We start from the raw sequence: 13,945 nt of genomic DNA, 5'->3' as shown, positions 1-13,945 counted from the left end.
CTCCAGAACTTTTCTGCACCCATTTAGTTCAGTGGTTTTCAGTTCTGCTGTTTAACTGGTGGGAGGGAAAAAAAATTAATGGGACGCTAAAGGAATTTGGCCCATCTTTTTCTAGATTTGTATAAGTAAAAGGCATTTTCTCCTTAGTGGAATATTACATGTCTTTTTCTTTTTTATTTGAAGCTTTTTTTTTTTTTTTAAGTCTTCTTGTTGGAAACATTCTAAAGAATGCCACTTGAGGAAGAAGCATAGATTTTCAGCTGACATGACAGAAGTCATCATTTAAAAATTGGTGTTAAGTTATAATTTAAGCTTTTATTTGTAACCCAAAGGTCTATTGTAATGGATTCCCCAAAAACTTGCCATTTGTACTGGTATCAATATTTCTATGTAAAAAATTCTGTATCAGAATAATGACAATACTGTATATCCTTTGATTTATTTTGATATTATATCCTTATTTTTGTCATGGTTGTCAACAATTTTTATTACGAGCAGTTTTCTATATAGCCCTCATACTAAAGTCAGCAGACACCCCAAAGCTGGTAAGGTAACCCTGACACTACATGCATTTTCATTTCACGTTCAAGAGAGTTGTTTGTGTAAATTTCAGGGTAGCACAAAAATGAATAAATAAACCATGTGTATCCATTAAAAAGTGGGTGGGCTTTGGAAAGTAAAGAAAACAACGACACCCAAAGTGACTGTTAGCTGGAACAGACCTGCAGATTTGCCCTGCAAAACCTGATGGAGTGTGATGACATGGGTTAGGCTCTAACTGCATCATGGTGCCAATATGGTCTGGCCTTGAACAACTCACTAAGTGTTGTCAACCCATATTGTGTCACAAATAAACAACATCTGAAACCTTAAGTGACTACACATTTGCCCACACCCATCTGTTCCCAGAGTAGAGGCCAGTTGGCCTTTCTGTGGTTATCTGCTCAGTTGGGGGTTACACAGGTACGGATGTGTGCTACAGTTGTATGGGATCTGGCTATATTAATCACCACAGCTGCTCAAAGAACTGTTTTTCATTTACTTCACGATGGAGGAAACTTTTTTGTTTTGTTTTGCTTTGTTTCGGAGACAGGGTTTCTCTGTGCAACCCTAGCTGTCCTGGACTCGCTTTGTAGACTAGACTGGCCTTGAACTCAGAAATTTGCTTGCCTCTGCCTCCCAGTGTGCTGGGGTTATAGGTATGTGCAACTGCACCTCTGCAGGTCTGTTGAAAACAAGACAATAAGCTTCAACAAGGGAAGCCGGGTGCTGTGGTGCATACTTGTAATCCCAGCAGTCAGGGAGGCAGAGGCAGACAGATCTCTGAGTTTGAGGCCAGCCTGGTCTATGAGTCCAGGACAGCCAAGGCTACACAGAGAAACCCTGTCTTGAAACCCCTTCCTCCTCCCCACTTCCAAAAATCTTCAACAAGGGGAATTATGGGAAAGGAATGGTCAGGTCAGCAATAAGTTTTCACATAGCATTCAAGACATTTTCAACAACTGGCAAAATTTAATTTTAATTTTAATTTTCACCAAAATTAAAAGGTACAACTATCTCTTATGCAACCTTGATCTTACATATACCAATCCAGTTTAAAGGTTCATACATGAAGGGGTAGTAGGTGCAGTCTTGTGCTCAGCCAAGGCCCAACATGTATGGAAAATACAATTAGGCTGGGTAGTTGTTACCATCTGCCGCCCAGAGCCTGGGTGTTTTCTCTCCCTCCTTTTGCTCTTAATTTTTATTGAGTTAGAGTAACCAACTATTTGGAGATCATTTTGTTAATTGCTATCAAAACCAACACCTTTCAAATAACTGTTTCACAAACATTGTCGTCCAATTTCTTAGAAATTCTATTCTCTTAAGTATTATTATTGTGTGTCGGAGAGCGCCTGTGATGAAGTGGGGGAGTGAGCAGGAGGCCAGAGACAGCTATAGAGTTGGTTCTCTCCTTCCGCCTTCTTGCAGAGACTCTGGGGCACAAGGTCAGGTGGCCAAGTTTGCAAAGCAAATGCTTTAGCAGGCTGGACCATCTGTCCTGCCCTCAGAGGTTGTTTAGGACATTTTCATACAGCACATTAGGTCCCTGGCAACGGCATCTTCGGCACCCAGGATGGCTCCTCATATTGTCTGGGATGTGCTAGTCCTGAAACCCTACAAGGTAAGATATGCTGAGGAATTCCAGGTGAAAAATCAAATACCTGGCATATTTCTGACAATATACATGTATGTGTGTATTGCTAGAAATAGACTGTGTGTGTGTGTGTACACATATATATTACATACTATATACATGCACACATATACATATATATCCCACTATAGGCACATTAGGTCCCTGCAACTGCGTCATAGGCAGTTATGCAGTGGGTTCTCTCAAGTGCAAGACTGAACAGATCATGGACAGTGCTGAGGTGTGAATGTGCGATGTCTCCATACTCGGCCACCACTGGGGATGGGCCACAGAGAGGTTTTATACCTTGGCCACCCCATCCTCTTGTCTTTGTTTCCTCACTCTGGGTGCAATGTGACCAGCAGCTTCTGACTTCTGCCACCATGCCTTCTCCTGGACTGTAGTGTCCCCTCAAGCTGTGAACCCACAAAACTCTTTCTCAAGTTGTTTCTTGTCTGGTAGTTTGTCATAGTAATGAGAAGAGTAACTAATACAGACTATCATTTCTAACTTTAACTTTGTATTAAAAATTTGTTTTTGTTGTTTTACCAAAGGAAAAGTTTGTGCCAAAACTACCTCCCCCACAACTGAAGGCTCAGCACTTACCATCACTTCAATGTGGCTCTTGTTAAAGTCAGCCCAGGTACAAACCAAGCACGATTCCATCCTCCTCTGGTTCTCGTATCACAAATCTCATCTTGTTCTTTCCTGGCTTCATTTTCCACGGGATGAAAGGCAGGGGCTGTTTGTAACTTTGAGATCAGGACACCTGCAGTACTTAGCATGCGACAGTATAAAACCCACTGACAAGCTTTTGTGACCTTTTCATTTGCACATTGTCATACATTTCAGACAGTAACCTTGAAACTGATAATTCATTGGTTCTGTGATCTTTTCCCCTAATCCGTGTGTGTGTGTGTGTGTGTGTGTGTGTGTGTGTGTGTGTGTGTGTGTAACATCTGTGCAATCTTCCACTATTGATAAAAATGTTAATTGGAAAATAAACTATATCTGTCTATGGTATCCATATATTTTGAGTTATATTGTAAACTGGCTAACAGGCTCTAACTTGCATGTATCTCACCTTACATACTTATTCTTTTTAAAAAAGATTTATTATGTATGCAATGCTCGGCCTGCATTACAGAAGACGGCATTAGATCACATTATAGATGATTGTGAGCCACCATGTGGTTGCTGGGAATTGAACTCAGGACCTCTGGAAGAGCATCCAGTGCTCTTAACCTCCAGCCCAACATACCTATTCTTTGTTGTGAAGATATTGACCATCTACGTGGGGGGGTGTAACACTAACAGTAATTACCATTCCACACAACAGGTTTCTCTGCCAGCTTTTCTAAAACTATCCTAGGGATGACAGTCTTTTGTCAATGGATCCCTAAGGGAATCCATTTTATCCTCTATTCCTATCAAAGACCATGGGGCCGTTTTCAGTATGCACATCCCCCAAAGCTAGAGATGCTATTAATATGTAACTGTGTTAGAGGCAGGGTCTCACTATGTGTTCCAGGCTGGCCTATGAACCATCATGTTCCCGACTCAGCCTCCTAATTGCCAGGAGTACAGGTGTGCCACCTGTTCAGCTGCCATGCTATTTTGGAGGTACCATTACCAGTTTTCACATCTACCATCCTCCAATATGCTAATTAGGTTTATCTGGGATGAAGCCTAAGTGTTGTGATACTTTAAAAATTTTTTTTTTCCTTTTAAGGCCCACTCATAGTTCAGAGCCACCAAAAAAGAATAAAGGATGGCAGATATGAAAAGGCCACCACTGACTGTCACAATGTTTCACAAGACAAATTTCCAGCTAAATTAGAAGGCAGGAGCTAAATAGTCTTTGGAACTTCTTTTGGTCCTTGGTGTAATTGACTCTGATTTCTCTCTCATTCTAGAAGGAAGCACACAGAGGGGGTTTCACTGGAGAATTCAGTGGCGGTTCCAGTAGTGTGTAGTTAATTTGAACAATCTGAAGAGCTCCCCACCACCCCCGAGTGGGGAGGCAGGTGAGGGAGGCAGGTGGTAGTTGGGGGAGGCAGTTGGTGGGAGGGAGGCAGGTAGGTGGGAGGGAGGCAGGTGGTAGTTGGGGGAGGCAGGTGGTAGGAGGGAGGGTTGCACAGTTGATCTGTGGGTCCCCCATAGCCTCCACACTCAAATGGACATCTGTATGACTATGTACACACACGTGCACACACAGACACAAAAGTAAACTACAAAGAGCAAATTCAAAGGCAACAAAATACTTTCAAAGTAGCTAAAAGGCAGCATGGCATGGTTAGATAACCCACAGATTGTCACTTGTGTGTCAGTGCTGAAGCAAAAGTTCCAGTGACATTCATCACCTAGGAATGATTTAGCCCCTAGGTTGCACTGCTAATCAAATTCCCACAATTGTTTACATACTTATTTGTATCTTTTTGGCTAAACTACAAGTAATTTGTGTATGTGAGGGGTGTTTCCATCGGAAAAATTCAAGCTAATTAGGAGGAAACTGTGTTCTATTAAGTTAGGTTTGAGTAACTGTTGAGACGTTCCCTGGATTGCATTTCTCTGTGGACGAGATTACTGCTGGCCCAAGTGTGCTTAGCCCTCATTCTTGAAAAGAGAAAACTTTTTATTATGGAAAATTTAAACGTAGACTTTTTTTTTGTTTTTGCTCTTGGTGTTTTGTTTTGTTTTTCCGAGACAGAGTTTTTCTGTGTGGCCCCGCCTGTCCTGGAATTCACTCTCTAGACAAGGCTAGCACACGAGCATGCGTGTGCACGAGCGCACATGCACATGCGCACGCACACACACACACACACACAGTAATAGCCAATTTTTAAAAACTTCTTAGAAATGACAGAAAGAAGCACTACAGGCCTTATTCCATCTCCAACTCTTCTATCCCACCTCTTGCCTCTTCATTGTCCTAACGGAACCAACTTAGTATCTTCTTAAAACTCTTCTTGTCAATATATGTGTTATTCCATTTTTCATTACTATAACAAAATGCCTCTTGTTAGATTTTTCGTGTGTGTGTGTGTGTGTGTGTGTGTGTATGTGTGTGTTCTTATATATATATATTCATATGTGTGTGTGCATGTGTAGGCAGGTTCATGTGCACATGTGAGTGAGCATGTGTGTTTGGAGAGCAGAAGTTGTCATTCAGGTAACTTTCCAAGATCACTCTCCACCTTTATTTTTTTAAAGATTCCTTTTATACTTAATTGTGTGTCTGTCCGTGAATATATATACTTGTGTTCTGGTGTCCATGGAGGCTGGAGGTGTCAGAGACCCCTAGAGTTCTAGTCAAAGGAGTTTCAACCACCTGATATAGATGCTGGGAACTAAACTTGGGTCATCTGTAAGAGCAGTATATATGCTTAATCACTGAGCTAGCTCTCCAGCTCCTATTTTTATTTTTGAGGCAGAGTCTCTCACTGAACCTGTTCATTATTTGGCTAGACCTGCCAGCCAATGAGCTTCAGGGATCTGCCTGTCTCTTTCAGCACACACACACACACACACACACACACACACACACACACACACACGTGCAGGCATCCAAAGTCAGGCCTTCATGTTTGTACATCAGGCCCTTCCCTGGCTAAGTGTGCTTTATAAAGAAAAGAAAAATATAACAGAATAATAATACCTACCTCAGGCTTTCAAGGCTCTGAGGAGCACTTTGGTTGCATTGCATCTAGGTGGCTGGCATGATGGTGCGAGGGAGGAAGCACGGGGTAACACATGAAGCTGGAAGAGGGGCGTAGTTAGGAGGACCCAGGTTTACATTTTTGTAAAAACCCCTATCTTAGTCAGGGTTGCTATGGCTGTGATGAAACACTATACACATAGCAAATAAGGGAGGAAAGAGTGTATTCGGCTTAAACTTCCACACCACAGTTGATCACCGAAGGAGTCGGGGCAGGAACTCAAACAGAGCAGAAACTTGGAGGCTGGAGCTGATACAGAAGCCACAGAGGGGCACTGCTTACTGGCTTGCTCGTCATGGCTTGCTCGTAAAACCCAGGGCCACCAGCCAAAGGATGGCACGACTTACAATGGGCTGGGCCCTCCCCAACACTAATTGAGAACAAACTTGTACAATCACTTTGGAAATCAATCTGGCACTCACAAAACTGGGAATAGTACTACGTCTGGACCCAGCTATCCCACTCCTGGGCATATACCCAAAAGATGCTCCACCATACAACAAGGACCTTTGCTCAACATCCATAGCAGCCTTATTCATAATTGATGGAATCTAGAAACAACCTAGATGTCCCTCAACCGAAGAACAGATGAAGAAACTGTGGGTACATTTACACAATGGAATACTACTCAGCTAGTAAAAAACAAGGAAATCATGACATTTACAGGCAAATGGATAAAACTAGAAATGATTAGCCTGAGTGAGGTAACCCAGACCCAGAAAGACATGCATGGTATATACTCATTTATAAGTATATATTAGCCAACAAAGATGTCCTCTGAGAGACCCCACCCAGCAAGGGATCAGGACAGATACTGGGACTTGCATCTGGACTCTGAGCGGAGAGCTGATGGAAGGGATGGTGGTGAAAGAAACTAGAGGGGCAGGAGCTCCACAGGGAGACCACCAAGACCAGCAGATCTAGGCCTAGGGAGCCTGCACAAACTGACACACCCACCTAGACCACCTCTTCAGATGTAGCTGATGGACTGCTCAGTCTCCACGTGTGTGAGGAGGAGGCCAAAGAGGGGACTGCCTCTGACAGGAACTCTGGTGTTTGTGATTTAATCACTGTCCCTTGGGCACACAGAGGAAAAGGATGCAGGTTACCCTGATGACACCTGCCTGATAGACTGTGATCAGATGGTGGGGTGGGGAGGCCTAGGGGCGGGGAAGAGGGCAGAAGAAGGAGGGAGAGTGGGAACGGGAAAATAAGGGCAAGGGGATAGCAATTGGGATGTAATGTGAATAAATGATAATAAATTAGCAAAAAGAAAAAAAGATCTTAGGGAATAGCTGGATCTCAGGGAGATATTTTTCTTAGTTGTGGGTTCCCTCCTTTCAGATACCGCTGGCTGGGTCAAGTTGACATAAAACTGGCCAGCACGACACCCCTTGACAGCACTTATCAGATCCTCATGAGAATTTCATTAAGTCTTTCCCCCAGAGCATCACCCTCAGTGCCTGTTACCTCCTTAGAGACCTGACCAGCTAGAGCTTGCACCTACCAACACTGCTGGCCAAGTGCCTAACACTAGGCTATGTGGGACAAACCATCAAACCCAGTGCAAACTACATCACTCGCCTCTCCTTCTGCTCCTTAGACGGGACATGGATCAGCCAAGCCGGATTTCCTAAATATGTACTTTGCAGGGGTTGAGGAGTGGGTTTGGAACTGAACCTCATGTAGCCAGGTTGGCCCTAAACTTGCTCTGTAATTGAACCTGACCTTGAAATCATCATCTCCTGCTTCACCCACCGCCCCCCGCCCCATCCCCCAAGTGCTGGCAGCTCAGCAGCCTTCTGCCATACCCAGTCTAACTTGAGATTTTTTTTTTTTTTTTAATTCCAAGTTGGCTTGGACTTTTACAATTCCTTACAAGACTAAGGAGCCAAATAGTTCAGGCCAAAAATATTCATATAAATGGGTATTTGGTCCCATGTAAAATTTTAGAAGTTTTACTATTTTGCTTCTCAAATGTAAGATGCATAGCAAATACTATGTTTTTATGGGGACACAAAAATAAATGATTAGTCCTTTGCATGGCAAATGTTAATACTCTCTGTCATTTTTTTTTCTTTCATTTTATTAAGAGCAGAGGAATCTATGACTAGAAGAAGAGACCTACAGATTGTAGTTGTCCTCCACAGTTCATTTGTCCCCTATGCAGAGACTGTTTACTGGCTGTCCATGTGTGACTATGTGACTTAAATTCTGAGCAGGGAAAGGGGGCAGATGTGCTCTCCCCTGATTGACTAGAAGAAAAGTGCACTTCCTCTCTGATGGAGAGAGACGAGTATGTTTTGCATCAGCACCCAGGCAGTGAGAGTCCCGGGAAAGCTGGCTGAGTTGGCCTACGAGCCAGGATCCTTGGCCTGAAGCTCACACCTCAAAGTAGGAGGAAACACTCAAGCGGCTCTTATTTGGAATCATCTTGGTAAATGTCTCCATCATCTCTTTCCTCCTCTGTAAGCTGAATATTTCTTCCTAATTGGTTATCATTTTGTTATATTTTCAACTTCAGTTTGTTATCTTTTAAAATAACTATGGGTGCTGGAGATAGGACTCAGAGGTTAAGAGCACTGTTCCAGAGGATCCTGGCCTCCATGGGTCCCAGACACGCATGTGGTACATGGACATACATGCAGACAAAATAACAATACACATAAAATAAACAAATAAACCAGTGGTGGCCAGGTGTGGTGGCACAGGGCTGTAGTCTCAGCACTCAGGAGAACAAGCAGTTCAAGGCTTTCCTGTTACATGGTGAGTTTGAGGTGACCTTAGAGAGCATGAGACCCTGTCTCAAAACCAAAATTTAACAATGAAGATGCTCATTTTGTAGTGGTTGTCCTTCAGGGAGTGGGGTCAAGCCCACACTGACCTCAAATTGGTTTGGATGTTGGGACAGATGACCAGCCAAACCCAAAAGGGACATTCCCAGATTTTATGTGGATGCGGTGATAGCCAAACTGGCACAGGTTGGCAACAACCAGGACCAGAGGTCCTAGCTTTTCATGTGGACAAGAGGCAAAAGCGGGGTGAAAGGTCCTGCCAGGGGCTGGCTAGCTCAGTTATGCCACCAGAACGGAGGGGAGAGCATGCCACAGTGTTCACAGGACAGAAAGGAGTTCTTTCTACCGCAGCCTGAGAAGGTTCCAGCTCTGAAGGACTAGACGAACATGCATTTACTCCTTACAGGCTTGATGGCCCCACAAGAAGAAGAAGGAAGAAGAAGAAGAAGAAGAAGAAGAAGAAGAAGAAGAAGAAGAAGAAGAAGAAGAAGAAGAAGAAGAAGAAGAAGAAGAAGAAGAAGTTGCTAACCAAGTGGGGCAAGGATCTCGTTAGACATGGTGAAACTCAGGTAGTTTGGTCATGAGAGCACATCAGGATGACAAAGACCAGAAAGACAGTGAATCTGTCTGTCTGCTTGCAGCTAGTTAACATCCAAAGCTGCAAACATGTCAAACACCCACAGACTAAGAAACGCAGGGGGCGGGGTCAGCGAGGCACAAGACAACTGTACATTTTTTTTTTTTCGTGGTGTTTCAGTGAATTTAAATCTAAGGAGTAGTGGTGCGGGGTGAAGAAGAGCTAACTTTAAATGACAAACTTTCAGCGAACAACAACAGCAAAGGTAATAAGCCACTGGCAGCAGCAGCAGCCTAACGGCTTTATGTAATTATGTTCCTTTCAACAGAGACAGGTTATTAAATATATACCTACCACTATTTAATTTTAATATCTTTACAAACCTTATAAAGCAACTTAACAAATTTTTTTTCAAAAATCCTTTGTCAGACCACACATGTTGCCGTATTCATAAAAGATTAGAACAATTATGCAAATAGCATTCTAGAAATAGCTCTGGGTATCCCATAATTCCTCAAGATAGATATGCAAATGAAACCGATCGTGACTGTGAGCTTAAAGAATTACACATGGCCCAATTACACTCTCCATGCCCCTGTGCTGAATACAAGCCTGCAATGGGGAAACTTTCTCTTCCTGCTCAGCACGTGACCACACTTGCAGGGAAATAGGGACTATTGTAGAGGGGAAAGGAGAAGGAAACAATGTTAAATGAAGGGAGAGAAAAAAATCTGTCTCCTCTTCTTGTGCATTTCAAATTAGATTCTTTTTTTTACCTTCAGGTTTGGGGATGGACTCTAAGCCCTGTGCTTGCTACACAAGCCCTCTTCCACTGAGGGAAACCCTCAAGCTCTGCTTGAGATTTGTTTCTCTCCTCTTCCTCTAACTCTCTCTCTCTCTCCCTCTCTGTCTCTCTTTCTCTCTCTCCCCCTCTCTCTCCTGCTTTCGTGTGTGTGTGTGTGTGTGTGTGTGTGTGTGTGTGTGTGCACGCGCGCGCGCACACACGCGCATGCACACGCACATGTGAGCATGCTTGCATATTATATTAATATATTTGTATGCATGTGTTCAGATCTAGGCCTCAGGTTATCCAGTGTCTTCCTCAATCATCCTTACCTTTATTTTCTGAGACAGGCTCTCTCACTGGCCTGGAGTTTACTAATCCAACTAGTTTGGCTAGCCAGAGCACTTTCTGTGACTGCTACACTGTGGGATTACAAGTCTGCACTGCTTCCTTAGCTTTTTATGTGGGTACTTGGGGTCAGAACCCAGGACTTTATGCTTGCGTGTCAAGCACTTTACCCAATAGGCCACCTCCCTAGCCCATCCTACATAACTGTTCCAACGAGACACTGGTAAGCTGTTGTTGAAATGCAAATAATTTCCAAGCTCCCTTTGAACCCGTTGTGTGTCTCTATCTTCCAGAAAACGAATCTACTCTGCTTTCTCCAGGTTCCAAGCAAGAAACCACGTGTGAGTCTCACATGTCATTTCCCGGCAGAAAATGTAAAGATGTCCTTCCCATAAGGCTACATAGACCGGCCTTCTACAGGTAATAAATATGATTGTGCCGGAGGAATGTTTAAACACATAGCTTTCTAACAGTTTATATGCGCCTCACCTGTTGTAGGCTGGCCACTTAAAACTTAATTCGTAAATGACTAAATGACTTCTCCCAGAAACCAGGAGGTAATAGCTTCCATTGACCTGTGTCCATAATGCCATCAGGAAGCGAGTTGAGTACATTTATACCTCTTAAATGTGTTTGCAGTTTCTTGGTATAATTGGAACTGACTTCAAGACTTCCGGCTTCCAGGTGTAAATCTCAGGCTATTTATTTACCAGCCTACAGGTTTGGTTGGGCACCTCCTAGGCCTTCCCTTGATTAGGCCTGTTCTTTCTTAAAACCAAACCCATAAAATATATTTCCTTGTGGCATAAGCCTGTTCCTCCCTCATGTTTTTGGGAGGGCTCTGGTCCTTTTGAGGAAAACATGTTTGCTTCCTGTAAAGTTTGGACAGAAACTCACCAGTGGCATCCTTGCTGGCTCTTCTGGCATTGGCATGTTACATAACAAACTTCTCCCTTGAAAGTGGCCCCATTCCTTCCTGGTACTAAAACATTCGGATAGAATCAGGACAAGAAAATTTGAAGAGAGAATCCTGTGAGTTTATTTTACTGAGAGAAATACATTTTTAAAATAGATTCCAGAGTGAAGGGAGCTGTGAAGGAGTCAAAAGGAAATGTACAGCCCAGGGGGGAAGCGGAGCCTGAACCATTTTGGTTTCCGTGTTCTGGTTCCCCCTTTCTCAACATTTGGGAAACCAAAGCTGAATGCTAGGCAGCCTTACCAGACAAGCTGGAATGAAGTCTGGTCTCTGTGTTAACCCAGCTCTCTTGGCATCCGTCTGGTTCTGCCTTGCTTTATGACTCCGAGTGTCTTTGCCAACGTTCCCCAGTTAATTAACTAGTAACCAAGAAAACTGCACCCCACTTGCCCCCACAGAGCTGGCTTCGGGCTGGCTTTCAGCGTGTGTTGGTCGGGTGGGTTTACTTGCCACTTCCCAGATTCCTATAATTAGATATACGACTATAGCAGTTACTTCTCCTCACTGTGTGTGGGGGGTGGAGGTGGGGTGGGGAACCTGACAGAACCAACTTCAGGGAGGAAGGATTTATTCTGGCTTGTAGTTGAGGGAACATAGTTCGTGACAGATCATGAGTGTCCTGTGAATGCCAGGTCAATATAATTCACCAAGGTATCGTGACCTGAGGGTGGGTGGGCCTGTGATGGTGAGCGTCACAACCACAGCCTCTCACAGAGAGTGACCGACCTGGAAGTCAGCACAGGAAATGAGATGGGTTCTGAACCCCCAAGGTGTGACCCTTTGTCAGCCAGCTAGGTCCTATTTGCTGGCTGTTCAACAGCCTCCCAAAATAGATCCACTAGCGAGGGGCCAAATATTCAAACACATGAGCCTGGGGCAAGGGGAGTGTGGCACAGGACATTTCACACTCAAACCATAAGACTAACCTTTAAGTTTTACATGTACATTAGTTAAAAAAAAGTTTACCATATAGTTACATAGAAACAACCTTGTAATAATAAATAACAAAAAAAAATTAATTTCAGGCCAGATGTGATGGCACATGCCTTTAGTAACAACAGCTGGGAGCCAGAGGCAGGCATATTTCTGTGAGGTCAAGGCCAATTTGATCTATATAGTGAGTTCCAAGCCAGCCAAGGCTACATATTGAGATCCTGTCTCAAAAAAAAAAAAAAAAAAAAAAAGGCAAGCAGGCAGGCAAGCAAGCAAACCAACAAACCCTATTTCATTGTTTTTCTGGGGAAAAACTGAGCAGACAGGACAGAGTAGGTAGAAAGCATGACTTTGGTATCCATCTGTGTGTGGGGGGCAGATACATATATGTACAAGTGTGCATATGTGCAAGAATACATGTAGAGCTCAGAGGACAACCTATGGTGTCGCTCCTCAGGCACCATCTACTTAACTTTTTACATTTGTGTTTGTCTATGCAGTATGCATGTTTGTAGTGTGTGGGTGTACATGGGTACAGATTGTGGAGGCCAGAGTTTGACGGCAGGTGTCTTCCTCAGCTGCTCTCCACCATGTCTACTGAGGTAGGGTCATTCACTTGAGCCTAGAGTTCACCAATTGAACTAGTTTAACTAGCCAGTTTGCTCCAGAATCCTGTCTCTACCTTCTTGTTCTGGGTTACAGTCTGGCCACCACACCTGCCCTGCACTTGCATGGATGCTATGAGTCTGAACTCTGCTTTTCTGCTCCTCTGACTTGCTCAGCAAGTGCTTTACCTTTTTTTTTTTTTTTTTTTAAGGCAGGATCCCATACTAGCTTGAGACTCATTGAGCAGGTTACCCTTGCTGGACAGTAAGGTCTATGGATGCACGCAATGACTAAAACTGTAGTTGTTTTTACTTCAAAGTTAGAGTCTAGAGTAGTGAGCCACACTCCTTTCTGGGGTTGCATATCAGATACCCTGTATATCAGATATTCACATTATAATTCATAACAGTAGCAAAATTACAGTTATGAAGTAGCCACAAAATAATTTTATGGCTGGGGATCATCATGACGCGGAGAGCGGTATTGAAGGGTCGCAGAGTCAGGAAGGTTGAGAACCACTGATGTGGATGGAGATTAAGGAGCACTAAGGCAAGTGCCTGTGCATCCATCTTCCTGCCGATGGCTTTCACTGCAGTCACAGCACCTCTCCTCATGGTCTTAAGATTGCTGGGCTGCTGTTGCTCCAAGCATCACATCCTCACCCAAGAGCACCCCAAAGGGACTGAAATGAGTACAAAGAGGGAAGAGGCCTTTTTACCAGCTGGGCTCATCCCTAAAAGTTTTGTTCAAGTTGAAGAAAGAGGAGCTAGAAACTCTTGAACTCAACTAAGTCTTATCCTTGCTTTGCCCTCCTGGAGTGGCTGAGAGGTATAGAAAGGGGACCAGGTGTCAGTAGGTGAGAATGGCTCTCCATTATCTTCCTGTCCCCTCACAGAGAGGACACTAATGGTCTTGACTGCCCACATGGGTGAAGAATCTCTCAGGTGGCCAGAGAGACTGTTTTGAGCTAGCTGCCTTTCGCCACCCAGCTACCTCAGTGTCCTGACAGTTTAAGGCTCCGGAGACAGTAA

This window comes from Acomys russatus, chromosome 13 (assembly GCF_903995435.1).
Source record: "Acomys russatus chromosome 13, mAcoRus1.1, whole genome shotgun sequence".
NCBI classification, from domain to species: domain Eukaryota; kingdom Metazoa; phylum Chordata; class Mammalia; order Rodentia; family Muridae; genus Acomys; species Acomys russatus.
The sequence above is the reverse complement of the archived record's forward strand: the minus strand, read 5'-3'. Positions refer to the sequence as shown.